The following is a 19,538-nucleotide window of genomic DNA, read 5'->3' as shown; positions in this document are numbered from 1 at the left end:
ATGAAAGCATGGAACTTTCCAATATTAATTAATTTATTTAGGACCCAGTGATTGAGAGAATCCAAAAAATACTGGATGGGGATTCTTTCAAAGAAAGAAATGGTATATGTTTAGTGAAAAATACATAATTTCTATGTGAAATTTCAGTCATAAGAGGTCAGAGGTTATGTTGTGGCCCAGAGGAGAGCCAAGATTAATGTAGAGTCATTGATAACAGCAGTAAAATCTTACCATAACTTCAATAGGAGATATAAATGACAGGATTTTACCAATTCTATGTAAAGGAAGAGAGTTGCAGATACTAGAAGTGTTACCTTCTTTATGAGGACAAAACAGGAATGGGAAGATAAGAATTTTGATATCTGGCATCTATCCCCTTTATCTAAATAATGGCTCTTGACTGAACTGCTTCACCCTGGAAGGATGGAATAAAGCTGATGGTTGCTTAAAGTGGGGAAACTATGAGTCAATTTGTTTCTCCAAAGCCAGAATTTGATATGAGACCAAGCCTGTCATCATACCCTTCTTTTTTTTCTTCTTCCTAGGAATTACTTATATCTTTATTCTTACCTCTAAATAAATCAAGGGAATAAGACCAAAGATTGATATCAAATATGTCTTAATTTTATGACTAAGTACATTATATGTACTCAATGGCAGTATGTTGTTTCTAAAAATTGAGTTTTAATGTTATTCTTCAAACTTTCCATTAGGATAATGTCAGAATATATGGAAGCTGCTTAAATTAAACCTGTGAATGTGATTGCCAGCATCAAATTCTCTGTAATGTATGAGTAAGAACTTTATTATCTCCAAAATGAATATTTAATTCTTTCATGTATCTGTCATATATTAACAGATATAAAATGACATTATAAACTATTTATCTAGTGTCTAATCTTTTACTTACTGAAAATAAATGTGATAGACTTTTAGACCAATGTTTTCTTTTAATTACATAAAAATGCAACAGATAAACTTATTTTGCTTTGAACATACAATATTTTAATAAGCAGATATACATAGTGAATAATACTAAGCAAATATAGACAGCAAATTTTAAGAATATTCTTTTATTCTATTTTGAAAATTATATCATAATGTATTTTAGTTTGTAGACAAATAGGTTTAATATGTATTATAATATTAAAAATTTGCTGATATTATTTTTTAAAATTTTCATAGATATATTGTTGCATTGAGAGCAGGAACTTTATATGCTTATGGTTTACTTTTTTCACAACATTGTTATACCAATAATCATATGCCATACTGTACTTTATTGAGAATCATAATGGTTGTTGCAGTTATTATCATATGATGCTATATTTGCACTGTCCTTTTTTAGAATACATTTTCCCCAGATCTTTTGATAATCTCTTTCTCATATACTATGTCCCAATATAACACTTTTTTAAAAGTGAGAATGTCTTTTCGATACCCAAATTGACTTATAATTCTGTTATCCACCATAGAAAGTCATTGATTTAACAGTTTGCATTTAGGATACTTTGTTTCTGTTGACTATTTTTACCATTAAACTGAAAAGTTATTGAGAGTATAAAATATAAATTTCAGTAACAGGAGCTAGAATATAACTTAACATAAAATAATCAATGAATATTGAACAGTAACAGTGAAAGATAATTTCCAGTGGAGATCTAGAGCATATCAATCAAGAGAAAGGTAGAGAAAAAGCATTATAGAGACAAGCTAACAGATTGGAAAATAGGAGACTCAAGTCATCACAAAAAGAATATTTTTATTCCATAAGAGAGCAGGGAAGATTTTTTGTAGACTAGTGAACAAGACAGTAATAAATAAATTACCTCACATCTAATAAATAAATTACCTCATATGTAAGACTTAAGACTATTAAGTGAAACATCCTCCACATTTTCAGCCATTCCTGCCCACAGAGTAATTTCTTTGTACTCAGAATGAGTGAATGAATAGAAAAGTAAAGTTTAATACTTAGAGAAAATAATCTGACAATCCGTTTATTCCATTTATAATGAATTTATTCTTATATCTTTAGTTAATAATCTAGGGTAAAAAGAAATAATGAAGAAGCGAAGTACCAGGGCAGGAGCGGTGGCACAAGTGGTAGGACGTTTGCCTTGCACACGCTGACCTAGGACGGTAGGTGATTCTGTCCTCCTGCTTCCCTTATGGTCTCCCGAGCCAGGGGCAATTTCTGAGCACATAGCCAGGATAAACCCCTGAGCATCATTGGGTGTGGCCCAAAACAAAAACAAAAAGCAAAATATTTACTGTAACTGAATTCTGTTGTCTGTATAATTTGTTATTTTATTATAGGATTCTTTGTGTGAATATCCAGAACTGCAAACTCAAATAACTATGTATTTTAGTATTCTTTGACAATTTCCTAACCTGAAACTACTGATATTTATATTAAATGATTTATGATGAAAAATATGCTGAAAAGTTATATACTGTGTCATTTTGTTTCCAATCAGTGATCCTCATCACCTGAAAGCCAGTGTCTTATTCTTTCCTCACAGTTTTTAGTGGTGTCAGCATTGGTTTATGTTACCGATTTTTTTTTTTACCGATTTTTACCGATTTTTTTACCGATTTTTTTTTTAGTTCAGAGATCTTTTATTTTTAAAAAAAATGCCTCTCATGCCATGAATTCATAAGGAATGGGTTCCAGAAGCTCAGGCTTCTTTCCATTGTTTCTCACAAAGTGTGCTTCTCTGGGTGGAGCAGGCTGGCGCTTCAACGGAACCCAAGTTCCTTTCTCTTTGGCTTCTTTCTTTTTCTGATCATTTTCCTTCACCGGCTTCACGAAGCTGTCTCGACTACTAGAGTGCTTAATATGCTCAATACGAACATTAAGAATCTTACCTTTGACTTGTTTATTTAAATGCCAACAGCATGTTGGGTAACATTGTAGACTCTTCCAGTTTTTTCATGGTAACATATGTGGGGCATTCCTTTTTGAACAGTGTCCATTCCCTTTATGTACAATATCACCTTTCTTATAAATCCGCATGTATGTGGCCAAAAAACAACTCCATGTTTTCTAAAGTGTCTAGAAAACATGTAGCGGGTGCCCCTCTTCTTTCCCTTTGTGTTGGTCATAACTGTGATTTACCGGAAAAAATGGAAGATGGCTTCCCGGCCTAAAGGGTCTTTCATTTTTCTTAAAACCCATAAATGAGTGAGACCATTCTGTTTCTCTCTCTCTCTCTCTCTCTCTCTCTCTCTCTCTCTCTCTCTCTCTCTCTCTCTCTCTCTCTCTCTCTCTCTCTCTCTCTCTCTCTCTCTCTCTCTCTCTGATATATTTCACTCAGCATAATAGATTCCATGTACATCCATGTATAGGAAAATTTCATGATTTCATCTCTCCTGACAGCTGAATAATATTCCATTGTGTATATGTATCACAGTTTCTTTATCCATTCATCTGTTGAAAGGCATCTTGGCTGTTTCCAGAGTCTTGCTATGGTAAATTGTGCTGTAATGAATATAGGTGTAATGAAGGGATTTTTGTATTGTAATTTTGTGTTCCTAAGGGTATATTCCTAGGAGTGGTACAGCTGGATCACATGGGAGATCGATTTCCAGTTTTTGGAGGAATCTCCATATTGCTTTCCATAAGGTTGAACTAGACGGCATTCCCACCAGCAGTGGATAAGAGTTCCTTTCTCTCCACATCCCCGCCAACACTACTTGTTCTCATTCTTTGTGATGTGTGCCAATCTCTGGGGTGTGAGGTGGTATGTCATAGTTGTTTTGGTTTGCATCTCCCTGATGATTAGTGATGTGGAGCATTTTTTCATGTGTCTTTTGGCCATTTGTATTTCTTCTTTGTTAAAGTGTCTGTCCATTTCTTCTCCCCATTATTTGATGGGATTAGATATTTTTTTTATTGTAAAGTTCTGTCAGTGCCTTGTATATTTTGGAGATTAGCCCCTTATCTGATGGGTATTGGGTGAATAGTTTCTCCCACTGAGTGGGATGCTTTTGTATCCTGGGCGCTATTTCATTTGGAGGGGCAGAAGCTTCACAACTTAATATATTCCCATCCATTAATCTCTGCTTTCACTTGCTTGGAGAGTGCAGTTTCCTCCTTAAAGATGCCTGTGTCTCAATGTCCTGGAGTGTTTTGCCTATGTGTTGTACTATATATCTTATGGTTTCGGGTCTGATATCGAGGTCTTTAATCCGTTTGGATTTTACCTTCGACATGATGTTAACTGAGTTTTAAATTCAATTTTTTGCAAGTGGCTAGTCAGTTGTGTCAACACCACTTGTTAAAGAGGCTTTCTTTACTCCATTTAGGATTTCTTGCTCCTTTATCAAAAATTAGGTGATTGTATGTCTGGAGAACATTCTCTGAGTATTCAAGCCTGTTCCACTGATCTGAGATCCTGTCTTTATACTAATACCATGCTGTTTTAATAACTATTGCTTTGTAGTAGAGTTTAAAGTTGGGAAAAGTAATTCCTCCCATATTCTTTTTTCCAATGATTGCTTTAGCTATTCTAGGGTGTTTATTGTTCCAGATGAATTTCAAAAGTGCCTGATCCACTTATTTGAAGAATGTCATGGGTATCTTTATAGGGATCGCATTAAATCTGTACAATGCTTTGGGGAGTATTGCCATTTTGATTATGTAAATTCTGCCAATCCATGAGCAGGATATGTGTTTCCATTTCCGCGTGTCCTCTCTTATTTCTTGGAGCAGAGTTTTATAGTTTTCTTTGTATAGGTCCTTCACATTTTTAGTCAAGTTGATTCCAAGATATTTGAGTTTGTGTGGCACTATTGTGAATGGGGTTGTTTTCTTTTTTTTTTTTTTTTTTTTTTTTTTTTTTTTGGTTTTTGGGCCACACCCAGTGACGCTCAGGGGTTACTCCTGGCTATGCGCTCAGAAGTCGCTCCTGGCTTGGGGGACCATATGGGACACCAGGGGATCGAACCGTGGTCCGTCCTAGGCTAGCGCTGGCAAGGCAGGCACCTTACCTCTAGCGCCACCGCCTGGCCCCATGTTTTCTTAATGTCCATTTCTCCCCTATTATTATTGGTGTATAGATAGCCATTGTTCTTTGTGTGTTAATTTTGAACCCCGCCACATTGCTATATGAGTTTATTGTTTCTAGAAGCTTTTGGTAGAGTCTTTAGGGTTTTCTAAGTAGAGTATCATGTCATCTGCAAACAGCGAGAGCTTGACTTCTTCCTTTCCTATCTGGATTCTCTTGCTATATTTTTCTTGCCTAATCACGATAGCAAGGGCATCCAGTGCTATGTTGAAAAGGAATGGTGAGGGGCTGGTGAGGTGGCGCTAGAGATAAGACCTTGTAAGTGCTAGCCAAGGAAAGACAGTGGTTCGATCTCCCGCATCCTATATGGTGCCCTCAAGCCAGGGGCAATTTTTGAGCACTTAGCCAGGAATAACCCCTGAGTATCAAATGGGTGTGGCCAAAAAAAAAAAAAAAAGAAAAAAGAAAAGGAGTGGTGAGAGAAAGGACAGCCTTGTCTTGTGCCAGAATTTAGAGGAAAGGCTTTTAGTTTTTCTCCATTGAGAACAATATTTGCCTCTGGCTTGTGGTAGATGGCCTTAACTATATTGAGAAAGGTTCCTTCCATTCCCATCTTGCTGAGAGTTTTGATCAAAAATGGGTGTTGGACCTTATCAAATGCTTTTTCTGCATCTATTGATATGATCATGTGATTTCTATTTTTGTTGTTGTTGATGTTGTGTATTATGTTGATATATTTACGGATGTTAAACCAGCGTTGCATTCCTGGGATGAAACCTACTTGATCGTAGTGGATGATCTTCTTAATGAGGCATTGAATTCTATTTTTCAGGTTTTTGTTGAGGATCTTTGCATCTGTATTCATCAGCAATATTGGTCTGTAATTTTCTTTTTTGGTAGCATCTCTGTCTGGTTTAGGTATCAAGGTGATGTTGGCTTCATAAAAGCTATTTGGAAGTGTTCCTGTATTTTCGATTTCATGAAAGAGTCTTGCCAGTATTGGTAGTAGTTCCTCTTGAAAGTTTTGATAGAATTCATTAGTAAATCATTCTGCGCCTGGGCTTTTGTTTTTGGGCAGACCTTTGATTACTGTCTTAATTTCCTCAATAGTGATGGGTTTGTTTAGATATGCTACATTCTCTTCATTCAACCATGGAAGATTATAAGAGTCCAAAAATTTATCCATTTCTTCCAAGTTCTCATTTTTAGTGGCATAGAGTTTCTCAAAGTAGTTTCTGATTACTGTTTGAATCCCTGCCATATCAGTGGTGATCTCTCCTTTTTCATTCCTAATATGAGTTATCAAGTTTCTCTCTCTCTTTCTTTGTTAGTTTTGTCAGTGGTCTATCAATCTTGTTTATTTTTTCAAAGAACAAACTTCTGCTTTCGTTGATCTTTCGGATTGTTTTTCGGGTTTCCACTTCATTGATCTTTTCTCAGCTTTGTTATTTCCTTCTGTCTCCCTATATTTTGGGTCTTTTGTTGAGTACCTTCTAATTCTATGAGCTGAGTCATTAAGCTATTCAGGTATGCCCCTTCTTCTTTCCTGATGTGTGCTTGCAAAGCTATAAATTTTCCTCTCAGTACCACTTTTGCTGTGTCCCATAGGTTCTGATAGTTTGTGTCTTCATTGTCATTTGTTTTCAGGAAGTTTTTGATATCCTCTTTGATTTCATCTCAGACCCACTGGTTATTCAGTATTAGGCTGTTTAACGTCCAGGTATTAAAGTTTTTCTTCTGTGTTCCTTTGTATTTCACATATAATTTCAGGGCCTTGTGGTCAGTGAAATTTCTATCCTCTTGATATTATGGAGGTATGTTTTATGTGCTAGCATGTAGTCTATCCTGGAGAATGTCCCATGTTCATTAGAAAAGAATGTGTATCCAGGCTTCTGGGGATGGAGTGTTCTGTATATATCTACTAGGCTTCTTTCTTCCATTTCTCTTTTCAGGTCTAGTATATTCTTGTTGCGGTTCAGTCTGGTTGACCTATCAAGTGTTGACAATGCCGTGTTGAGGTCTCCCACAATTATTGTGTTGTTATTGATATTATTTTTCAGATTTGTCAACAATTTTATTAAATATTTTGCTGGCCCCTCATTCAGTCCATATATGTTTAAGAGAGTGATTTCTTCCTGCTGTACATATCTCTTGATTAATACAAAATGTCCATCTTTGTCCCTTATAACTTTTCTGAGTATAAAGTTTGCATCATCTGATATTAGTATGGCTACTCCAGCTTTTTTATGGGTGTTGTTTGCTTGAATATTTATCCTCCAGCCTTTTATTTTGAGTCTATGTTTGTTTTGACTGTTCAGGTGCGTTTCTTGTAGGCAGCAGAGGGTTGGATTGAGTTTTTGTTATCCATTTAGCCACTCTGTTTCTCTTAACTGGTGCATTTAGTCCATTGACATTCAGAGAAAGAATTGTCCTAGGAGTTATTGCCATCTTTATATCGAAGTTTGGTATGTCAGTTGGTCAGTCTTATCTTAAAGTAGGCCATTCAGTTTTTCTTTTAAGAATGGTTTTGAGTCTGTAAAGTTTCTGAGCTCTTGTTTGTCTGTGAAACCATGTATTGTTCCTTCAAACCTGAAAGTGAGTTTTGCTGGGTGCAATATTCTAGGTGAAGCATTTATTTCATTGAGTTTTGTCACTATGTCCCTCCACTGCCTTCTGCCCTTGAGTGTCAGGTGACAGGTCTGCAGTAAATCTCAATTTGAATGTAATTTTTCTTTTCAATCTTGCTGCTTTCAGAATTCTGTCTCTCACTGTGGGATTCATCATTGTGAATAGGATGTGTCTCGGGGTGTTTTTTCTGGGGTCTCTTTTAGTTGGTACTCTTTGAGCATACAGGATTTGATCACTTGTTTTCTTTAGCTCTGCTAGTTTCTCTTTAATGATGTTCTTGACCATTGATTCTTCCTGGAGATTTTCTTCCTGAGTCTCTGGGACTCCAATGATTCTTAAGTTGTTTCTGTTGAGCTTATCATAGACTTCTATTTTCATCTGTTCCCATTCTTTGAGTTATTTTTCCATTGTTTGATTATTTTATTTTTGGCTTTTTTCCAATCTCTTCTGCTGTATAGAGTTGTTATTCATCTCATCTTCCAGTGTATTAATTCTATCCTCAGCTGCTGTTAACCTATGGGAAATCTCATCCATGTTTTTCTTCAATTCATTTACTGAGTTTTTCAGACCTGCTATTTGACCTGAAATTTCAGTTTGGAGTTTTCTCATTTCTATATTCATGTTCTCTTGATTCTTATTAGTGTTCTTTTCTATACTTTTTTTGAGGTCTTTGAACATCTTCCATATTTCGACTCTAAACTCCTTATCTAAGAGACTGATTAGTTGGTTGGCCATGTTCTAGTCATCTGAGTTGCCATCTTCATTCTCTATGTCTGGCACTGGCCTGTGTTGTTTCCCCATTGTCACACTTGTATTGTGGGTTTTTCTGTGTGTTGTGGTTGTATTCTTTGGCTAAATGATGTGCATGGCCGCGTAGCAAATTGGAAAGGCCACACTCCTCTGGCTCCTCTCTCTCTGGGCGTATCAACTCACCTCCAGGGAAGGCTAGCCGTGTGCAGATGAAACCACACACAGGATGAAATCAGGCCAAGAATGCAGCACAGCACAGGAGACAGTAGAGATAGTTGCTGGCATCTGAGTTCCAGCAGAGTTCAGCAGCTTCCCCCTTTCTGGGCGTATCAACTCACCTCCAGTTCATTCCAACAAATTTTGAGATAATTATCTATAAATATATATTTTTTGTTTTGTTTTGTTTTGTTTTGTTTTGGGTCATACTGGTGGCTCTCAGGGGTTTCTCCTGGCTCTACGCTTTCAGAAATCGTTCCTGGCAAGCTCAGCGTATGTTAGAGGATGCAGGGAATCTAACCACCATCCTCTGCATGCAAGGCAAATGCCCTACCTTCATGCTATCTCTCCAGCTCGTATAAATATTTGACAAATAAATTATGTATAATAAAAATGGTTTGCAAATGGAAATTTTGTGATTTATTGAAAAATTGTTGAAAAATTTTGTGAACTAATTTTACAATATTATCAAGAATTTTGAAAAAATATGAACTGACCTCAAAATGATCCTATTAATTTGAATCAAAGAAAATTACTATTATGATATAAACACTTAAATAGAATGATCAAAATATATAAAGTATGTTGTAATTAGAGTAAGCATTATAACATATTCAATTATGGACCATAACGTTTACCAATTTTGAGCTAATGTTTGCGACCTTAATTTATATATCAAAATATAGATATAAAATTTATAAATTTTAGATTTCTATAAAATCTAAAGGATCTTATATATACAGTTGTTCTGTAATATAAATATTTTCTCTTATAGATGTCAATATAAGTTTATATTATAGCTTTATATTAAAGAATATATTTATATTAAAGAATATAATTATTAAATGTTAGTATAATTAATTACTAAATGTTGAGAAAATAAAAGCTATCAAATTTGAAACTACCTATAATTCATACTTTAATTATACTTTAAGATGAAAATTTATTTTAGTTTGGTGTAAGTAAAACTTTATCTAATATATACATTAATAATGCTACATAAAATGGTTTGACTTTGGTAATAAGCTATGTATATTTTTGCATTATATTAAAATAATACCATTTTGGGCCCAGAGCTGTGACACAAGCAGTAGGGTATTTGCCTTACATGTGCTAACCTAGGATAGATCGAAGTTCGATTCTCTTGTGGCATCCCATTTGGTCCCCCAAGCCAGGAGTGACTTCTGAGTGCATAGCCAGGAGTAACCCCTGAGAGTCACTGGTGTGGCCCAAAATGCAAATAATAATAATAATAATGATGATAAATAAAATAATACAATTTTAAAAGCATGATGTTTTGAGGAAATTAGGGAAAGTGTAGATGGAATTTATACAATCATTTAGTTAATTAATGATGATAGCATGAAGGACACCAGTGAAAGAAGTATATGATATACCTATTTTTAATCCCATTCAAATTTGCTTTTCTTCAATGAAAACTGGGAGAATTCTAGATACATAGAAAGGTATACATATTGTTAATTGAAGATAAGTTTATGATAAGAAGAATTCATGAAAATTTTATTGTACTGAAACATTTTCTACAGCTAAATGAGAATGTGACTATTCCAAGTCATTAGAAGAACTTTTTTAAAGTTTCCATAAAAATAAGTGACATATTCAATCAAGCTGATTCTTGAAAAGAGTTTGGAAAAGTGCTATCTCCAATATCATAGGGCAAGTAAAAAGTGAGAGTGAAGAGTGAGATAATTTGATGTAGGAACTACATAATATTATTAACACCTTTAGGTGTGAAGAGAACAGTTCAGGAAGTGACTCATTAATTCAAAAAGAATGGCTCTGAATGTGAGAATTCAACCTCCCAATGTAGGAATAGACCAACCACTGCCTGCCTAGGAGAAAAAAAACATAGAAAAAACAGAAAAATGCCCACCTTTTCTTTGTTTTTCCTTCTCACCTTTATAAATTGTTTTAAAATATATTTAATTGTTTAAATTGTTCTTAATTTTTTAAAGAATTTCTATACATTGATGAAAAATTTTGGGCAAAATGTCAGAGTAAATCAGAATTCAGGGGATCCATTGATGAAATTAAGATTACCTGTCTTGGGCCTGGGTGATAGCACAGTTGTATGTCATTTGCCTAGCACGTTGCAGACCCAGGACTAACTCGGGTTTGATCTCCAGCATCTCATATGGTCCCTTGAGCCTGCCAGGATAAATGTCTTAGCACAGAGCCAAAAGCAACTCATGAGTGCTGCCGAGTTTGGCCCAAAAGTCAAAAACAAAAAAAATATTACATGTTTTTTAAAACACAAAAAAATACAAAGTATGGGGGTATGGATTTGGAAGGGTATTAACACATAATATATTTGTGATGATGAGTGAATATTTGTAATAATCAATAAGCCTTCAATGGCATGAAGTGGCTCTCTTAGAAAATGTTAACAATCAATAGCAATATTGCAACAAAAAGTCTTTGTATTTTTTTGGGGGGGGCTAACAAGATCCAGCTAAGTGAATCCTGTGTCCTTTATTAATCACAATCTTTTCCATGTCCTTTGTTTTAAAAAGTTTGTAGTATATACACTACGTGCAAATGAGCACAATCCTTGCTGAATATGATATCATTCTAATTCTCTGTTAGTAATTACAGTAGATACCCTTTCATTAGGCAAAAAGGCAGGCTGCTAATGATCTAATTCTAACATTCTCATTCTAATTACTCAGTACTCTGGTCATGTCACTGATGAATTCTGTCACCCTGCACCTAGGCAAGTAATAAAATTATACTGAACAAATACACCAGATGTTTTGATGTGTGATTCTACATATCTATGTGCTATTTTCAAAGTAGTACTTGAAAAAATAAATAAGTTCTTTAACTCTTACCTAACTCTAGTTAAAAACATTGCAGATATTTCGATTTAAATTTCTCTCATGTTAATTTGCAAAAACAATATTCCAATTTCTGTAATTTATCTCATATCATCACACTATTGATAATCTTAGTTTCCTTCTGTTACTAAGATGTCAAGCATTTGAAGACAGAAACTGTTTCTGTTTGTTCATTATGTTTTGATCTCTGTAACTTAAACAATTCAAGTAAATAAGCTCTTAAATAAGTGATCTTCATTAATTTAATTTAATTTTTTATTTTGGGGTTTCTTGGGGCCACACCTAGTGATGCTTAGGGTAGCTCATGCTATGTGCTCAGAAATTGCTCATGTCTGGGGGACCATATGGGATGCAGGGAAATTGAAATGAGGTCCATCCATGGGTAAGCCATGGGCAAAAGCCCTACAACTGTGCTACCTCTTTGGCCCTGATCTTCATTAATTTTAAAACTACATCACTTCATTTTTCTTTCCTTAAATGTTTCCCTGCATCTTATTTATAATTATTTTGATGCCATTATATTTGGTTAGCTATAAGCCTATTAAGAGGAAATATAAATTAAATATGAATAGTTGGAAAATATATTAATTTATTTTAATTAAATTTTAAGATACTTTTAAGTGTTACTATGTTTCACAATTATTTATATTTGTCATATTATTAATATATAACATACATGTAATTAATATTAAATTTAATCAAGTTAAATTTATTAGTCATATGCACTCATATGTTAACTTTTATACGAAAAATTTAGTTTGTTTTGTTTTGCTTTGTTTTTGTGTAATACCCGGCAGTGCTCAAAAGTTCCTCCTGGCTCTACGCTCAGAAATCACTTTGACAGGATCGGAAGACCATATGGGATGCCAGGATTCAAACCACCATCTTTCTGCATGCAAGGCAAATGCTCTACCTCCATACTATATCTCTGGTTCCAACTTTTATATGAAAAATTTAAGTTAAATAATATCTGAGGGGCCAGAGAGATAGCATGAAGGCAGGGTGTTCTCCTTGCATGCAGAAGGACAGTGGTTCGAATCTTGGCATCCCATATGGTCCCCTGAGCCTGTCAGGAGTGAAATCTGAGCACAGAGCCAGGAGTAACCCCTGAGCACTGCCAGGTTGACCCCGCAAAAAACCCCAAAATATACAACTGAGGTCATAGATATACTTAGAATTAATTATCTGAGAAGAAATTTCTGAGGTACAATATCAAAATTACAATATTAACTTTTGGTGTTCGCAAAAAAATTTCTAGCTGATATCTGAAATATGCCTAAAGGATATTTTTTCAACTTTGAGGTTTTTGGCAGTGAAGACTAATATGAAAATTTCTATAAGAGAAATCAGAAATTGAATGATTATAAGCACCTCATCCTGAGTTATCTAAAATCTTTGAAATTATGTGTCTTGAGGGATCAAAATAAAGTTTGAGTACTGTTACATATCCATTCTTCATTCAAATGAATACCCATTGGGCAAAATATTAATTTCTATCTTAGAAGACAACATTCAGTAATGTGAATAAAAGCAAGAAATCATCCAAAAAAATGATTAGAAAGCATTACAGAGAAACACTGGTGTTTTCCATTTTATTCTCCGTAAATTATTGACTAGAAAGTATAGTTTCTTTTTGATCAAGTAAAGCATAATAACAAATTTAATAATTACTTTTTCTAATGAACTACATTAAGTTAAACTTGTATAGCATAGATATATAAGCAGATTTATTGCAAATATTTTTTTCCAGGGCTAAAGAAATAGCTGATGTCATAGAGCACATGACTAGTATATCTGATACCCTGAGTTCAAGCCCAAAACTCTGGCTACAAATGCTGCTGATAATTGTACTAAGTGACTCCCAAGTGCTGAACTGTTTAGCCTGCTCCTTTTTGTTTGGCAAGGTGAGAAGGAGTAATATTGCCACTTATCACATCACCATAAAAAGGTTTTAGTTTTCTTTTCATATTTCAAATTTTCCCTTTTCTATTCAACTAAATATGGATTTTCACGTTTTGTGCCTTTGGGTGGCTTTTTTTCCCCGCTCACTCATTTTTCCCTGTTCACTTAATACCTTTGAAAACCTTATATATGTCTGTGTGACTTAGGTAATATTAATATGACAAATTGTTTCCAACTGGATTCATGATTTAAGTCACAGCGTGATTCTACATATAAATCTTTGATATTCACTATCCCATATGAATAGTTAACAAATTATGATATCTGTAACTTATGTCCAACTAAATTTTTCATGAATCTATCCAAATAGATAGAATGAGGACATCACAGGGGAAATTGGATTGAAAACCTAAGATATACGATTCAGGATTTCTTCTGCAATATGTTGTTACCAGTGTAATTATAGCACCTAAATTAACAAGTGTTTAATGCGAAAATGTTTCAATGGAAGTACTTCATTTGCAGAGAATAAACCATATCATAGCTGGAATTCTAAATTACAGAACACAAATATAGTAAGTGCATTATAACATTCCATGTTCATTATAGATGCAAAGTAAAAAAAGGGGGGGGCTGTAGAGATAGTACAGCAGGTAGAAAATTGATTTGCTCATCGCTGACCTGGCTTTCACATTTCACAAACCTGAGCATAGCTGGCAATGATCATTGAGCAAAAAGCATGGGTTAAAACCCAAAAATATAGGAAAGAAAGAAAGAAGAAGAAAGAAAGAAAGAAGAAGAAGAAATGAAAGAAAGAAAAAGAAAGAAAAGAGAAAAAAAAGAAAAAAGAAAAAGAAAGAAAGAAAGAAAGAAAGAAGAGAGAAAAGAGAAAGAAGAAAGAAAGAAAGAGAAAGAAAAAAGAAAGAAAAGGAAGAAAGAAAGAAAGAAAGAAAGAAAGAAAGAAAGAAAGAAAGAAAGAAAGAAAGAGAAAGAAGAGAAAGAAAGAAAGAGAAAGAAAGAAAGAAAGAAAGAAAGAAAGAAAAAAAGAAGAAGAAGAAGAAAGAAAAGAAAAAGAAAGAGAAAGAAAGAAAGAAGAAAGAAAGAAAGAAAAAAGGAAGAAAGAAAGAAAAAAAAGAAAGAAAGAAATGAAAGAAAGAGAAGGAAGGAAGAAGAAAGAAAGAGAAGGAAGGAAGAAAGAAGAGAAGGAAGGAAGGAAGGAGGGAGGGAAGGAAAAGAAAAAACAGAAAGAAAAAGATGAGGAGGGAAGGGAAAGAAGGGAAGAAAGGAGGAGGAGGAAAGGAGGAGAGAGAGGAAGGAAAGGAGGAAGGAAGGGAAGGAGGAAGAGAAGGAGGAAGAGACAAAGAAAGGAAGCAAGAAAGGAAGGAAAGATGAAAGGGTGAGAAAAGGAAAAATAAAAACCAAAACATAAAAATTACAAGAAAAAGAAAGAGGGCTAGCTTTAAAATAAATAAAACTTTGAGTAAAACCTTTGCTCAAAATAAGGATTTGGGTAATATAATTTTCTAATTTAACTTTTTATTTTTTTCTGGTAGAATTAGATAATTTCTCCATCAATATAAAATAAATAGGGGACCTAGCAATAGCACAGCAGTAGAGCGTTTGCCTTGCACCTAGCTCTAACTTGGTATGGACCCGGTTCAATCCCTGGCATCTCATTTAGTTCACTGAGTCTGCCAGGAGTGATTTCTGTGCTCTGAGCCAGGAATAACCCCTAAGTAAGTGCAGCCAGGTGTGGCCCAATTGCCAGTACACACACACACACACACACACACACACACACACACACACACACACACACACACACACACATACACATCTAATAATGCAAAGCTAATAATTTAATTTAGAACTGTTATTTTTAAAAGCTGTCATTTAAATTGAGTTATTCTTATTTGCTAGATATATTTCCTAATGAAATACATATTACATAGCATCTATCATTTTTAGAAATATTCTTGTTAAAATAATTCAATATTTTATTTTATTTCCTTTTCTAATTTTTGCAAGCAAGTAGAATATGTTCTAAGATCTAAAACAACATTACTACTTATAGGAAATTATATCCTCTCAACACCATATTTTTTGAAGATGCATAAAAATTTTATTTATTTATTTATTTTTATTTATTTATTTTTGTTTTTTTTGAGTCACACCCAGCAGCATTCAGGTGTTACTTCTGGTTTTGTGCTCAGAAATCGCTCCTGGCAGGCTCAGGGGACCATATGGGATGTTGGGATTCGAACCACCATCCATTCTGATTCGGATGCGTGCAAGGCAAATATCCTATTGCTATGCTATCTCTCTCCCCCCCACCTTTTTCATATATCAAATCTTTATTTAAGCACCATGATTACAAGCATGATTGGTGTTGGGTTTCAGTCATCAACAGGACACCCCCTTCTCCAGTGCAACATTTCCACCACCAATGCCCCCCCTTCCCATTACCTGCCTGTATTTGAGACAGGCATTCTACTTCTGTCACTCATTAAGATTGTCATGCTATTTTTTAGTGTAGTTATTTCCCTAACCGCACCACTACTCTTTGTGGAGCTTATATTGTGAGCTGGTCCTCTCCTCTCAACATTTTTAATGGTTATACATTTTATATATTTTCTTTTAAATGAAAATGAGAATATTTTTCTCTTATATAAATGCTCATTTTTGATGAAGATTGTTTTTCTTAATCTTATATGCCACTTAGAAAAGTAATCTTAGAAACATTACAATTAATTTAGGTGTTAACTGCCACAATGCATGGATTAATTTCACTTTATGATTCCAGTGAAACCTATCTACATATTATGACAATTACCATTTTATTTTACTCATTGGTTTCAGTATGACTGGCTTAGTATTTTTGGAAAACAATTCTCTGTGATCAAAAGACATATACATCCTTATATTTTATCAAGCAAACATTTTTAATAAATTAATTTATTTAAATAAAATGTATCACATAGTTGGCATAACTGATTTGTTATAACTTAATAACAAACTAAATAACAAAATTACATAACTTAATAATGTTATAATCCACAGGTAAACTGATTTTTATGATTTGTTCAAGAAAGCTTGTCTTATCAAAAATGCAGGCTAGATTTGAGTGTGTGTGCATATGTCACAGTTTCTTAACTAAACACGGTGCTAAATAGTCTTAACAGGTCATGGTCTCTAGTAGAATAATTCTAAACTTATTTTTATCCATGAGAAAAAAGTAAATTAAATCCCTATTTTAAATAAATCATTGTCGAAGGACGTTGTAGATCACACATTTATATTTACATAATTATGCAGCATTTGTAAAGGTATGAATGATACATAACTATAAATAATTAATGTAGTACATTGGTACTATTTGCTTAGTAGCATCATTTTGTGATGGAAAAATAAGTTATTTATATTTTAAATATTAAGAGACTTGCAAAGAAATAATTCAAATTCTATCATAGTGTGTGATATATTCTAATGTAATGGGATTCTTATGAGGAAGCCAAAAAAAAAAAAAACATATTGTCAACCTACAGAAGGCAGTAGTAAGTTACTGTCAGTGTAAGGAACTATAAAAGTTCTTTTATATTGAACAAATGGCTGACATAATTTGTTTTTAAATATTTTGCTTCACACTGTAATAAAATAAACCTAATAATATATTCAAAGCACACAATTGTTCTGATTGTATTTCCACAAAATCAAAATATATATGGCTTTGTTGATATATGATGAATGCTAAGTTACACATGCCCATGTGTGTCTGTAGGTGCTACAATTACATTACATTTACATTACAAGTACAATTAAATTTTTCTATATATAATAAAACACGTCAACTTCTCTTCTAATACTAGTTTCTCACCTTCTTTATAGCAGGTCTGATTTCTGTTTGCACAGTGGGTGCCATACGTGATCTGTTCCTTCACCCAACCTTGCCCTTCCATTTCTTTACTCACAAGGACCATGTTACTTCTGTTATCTCCGTAGTCAACTGGTAAATAATGGTTAAATACATATGAGGAAGAGCGACTGTGTAGTAAGCGAGGTATTTGTCTTACATGTAGTCACCTCCATTTTCTGGATCCTTACACTACCTATGGCCTACTAAGCACTGCCAGAAATGACCTCTGAGCACAGAGTCAGGAGTAAGCCCTGAGTACAACTAGTCATAGCACAAAAATATATATAAAAAGGTAAACAAAAAAAAAAAAAGGAGAGGAGAGGAAAGGAGAAAACAGAGGACAACAGGGGAAAGGAGACATGGGGAAGGGAGAAGTCAGGGGAGGGAGGGAGAACAGAAGAGGGGAGAGGAAGGTTGGGAGGATAGGGGAGAAAAGAGGTGAAGACCGGAAGGGAGAGAAGAGAAGAGAGGAGGAAGGAGGAGTTTAGAGTAAAGGAGAGAAGGGAAGGGAAAAGAGGGGAAGAGGAAAGAGGCGGGAAGAAGGGAGAGGAGAAAAATAGGAGGGGAGAGAAAAGGAGATGAGGAAAGGGAGGGAGGAAAAGGGAGCGTAGAGGAGAGGAGGGAGGGGCAGGAGAGAAAGGGAGAGGTAAGGAGAGGAGAAAAGGGAGAGGAGTGAGGAGAGGGACATGATGAGGAAGAGGAGAGGGAAGAAAGGAGGGTGGAAGAGGTGAGAAGGGAAAAGAGAGGAGGGAATAGAAGAGGAGAGGAAGGGATAGAAGAGGAGGGGAGGGAAGAGAAGTTGGGAAAGGAGAGGAGAGGATGGGTAGGTGGGAGGGATGGAAAGGGGAGAAGAGTGATAAGGAAAGGTGAGAGAAGATGAGGGAGGGGACAGATGAGGAGAGGGAATAGGAGGGAGGATGTTAAGAAAAAGGAAGGGAGAGGTGGAATGAGGAGAGGGAGAAGGAAAAAGGAGTGGAGGGAAGGGAGATGGGGAGGAAGGGGAGAGGAGAGAAAAGAGAGGAGAAAAGGGGAGGCAAGAGGAAAGAAGAGGGGGATAGGAAAGGAAAGGAAAACAAAGGAATGGAGAAGAAAAAAGTGGAGGGAGGAAGATGGGGATGGGAGGGGAGAGGAGAAAAGAAGAGAGGAGCAAAAGGGAGTGAAGAGGAGAGAAGAAGAGGAGAGGATAGGAAAGGAAAGGAAAAAAAAGGAAAGGAAAATAAAGGAATGGAGAGGAAAGGAAAAGATAGGAGATGAGAAAAAGGAGGGTGAGGACAGGAGAGTAAATGAGTTAGGGAATGGTAGTGGAGGGGAAAGAAAATAAAAATATAGAAAAGAAAAAAATAATTGGGCAAAACTTGTATAGTGTGGTGTGTTTGTGGCCCACTGTTAGTGATTGAATTTTTTCAATGCTGTCTGCTATAGCAAAACTCAAAGCATTAATTTGTTCTTTCACAGAGCCTTTTGCTGTGTTTAGATATCTATTTACTCATTTCCTAATCCTCACTTTCCACTCTTCACTCCCTCCAACTCCTGGTCTCTGAAAAGGATTTGGACAGTTAACTCTGGAGTTTTTGTATGCCACACTAACATATTTTCCTTCATTTCAAAAAGAGATATTTATGTCTCTTTTCACATTGATAAGGACTTGTTTCATGCTTGCAAAATAATATTAGCCTAAGGAGTCTTTATTTGAACATGAAAAGCATCTTTTACAAAAATGTTATTATGGTGAAGTTCATTGTCATTAAAGGCCTCTCTTTTTAAAAAAAAAAAAAAAAGCCTTGTTGCCAAGACACAGAGTAGATATTTCTTAATCCTTCTTATCAGCATTGTTTTAATTTATACTAGAACAATGTAACATGGGAAAAATAATTTTCAGTATATAATATATAATTTTACAACATAAAATTTCACATGTACTTGTAATCAAACATAATTTAGTATCAAAATTCTTACGAATATTATATGATAGATTCAATCTTATAAATAATGGCATAACTCATGACTTTTTAATTCTTTTGATAATCTATAATCCCAACTCCAAAAATATCACATATGTCAGCATTTAACTTATTAATTACTACATTTGTTAACTCATTATAATTATTGTTAACTGTTATTTTTTGTTTTTGTTGTTCTTTATTTTTGTTTGTTTTTTGGGCCACACCTGGGGCGGCACTCAGGGGTTACTCCTGGCTCTGTGCTCAGAAATCGCTCCTGGCAGGCTCGGGGGACCATACGGGATGCTGGGATTTGAAC

General features: G+C 34.7%; 1 protein-coding gene and 1 pseudogene across 1 annotated transcript in view; both read right to left on the bottom strand.

Moving 5' to 3' along the window:
* Positions 1 to 19,538, bottom strand: part of LOC125998229 (cytochrome c oxidase subunit 7C, mitochondrial) — an 867,002-nt gene that overhangs the window by 300,427 nt on the left and 547,037 nt on the right. The window lies entirely within an intron of this gene.
* On the bottom strand, positions 2,645 to 3,108 carry LOC125998120 (60S ribosomal protein L21-like; annotated as a pseudogene).

This window comes from Suncus etruscus, chromosome 2, assembly GCF_024139225.1.
Source record: "Suncus etruscus isolate mSunEtr1 chromosome 2, mSunEtr1.pri.cur, whole genome shotgun sequence".
Taxonomy (NCBI): Eukaryota; Metazoa; Chordata; class Mammalia; order Eulipotyphla; family Soricidae; genus Suncus; species Suncus etruscus.
Note: the sequence above shows the minus strand (reverse complement) of the source record. Positions and strands in the feature narration are given on the sequence as shown.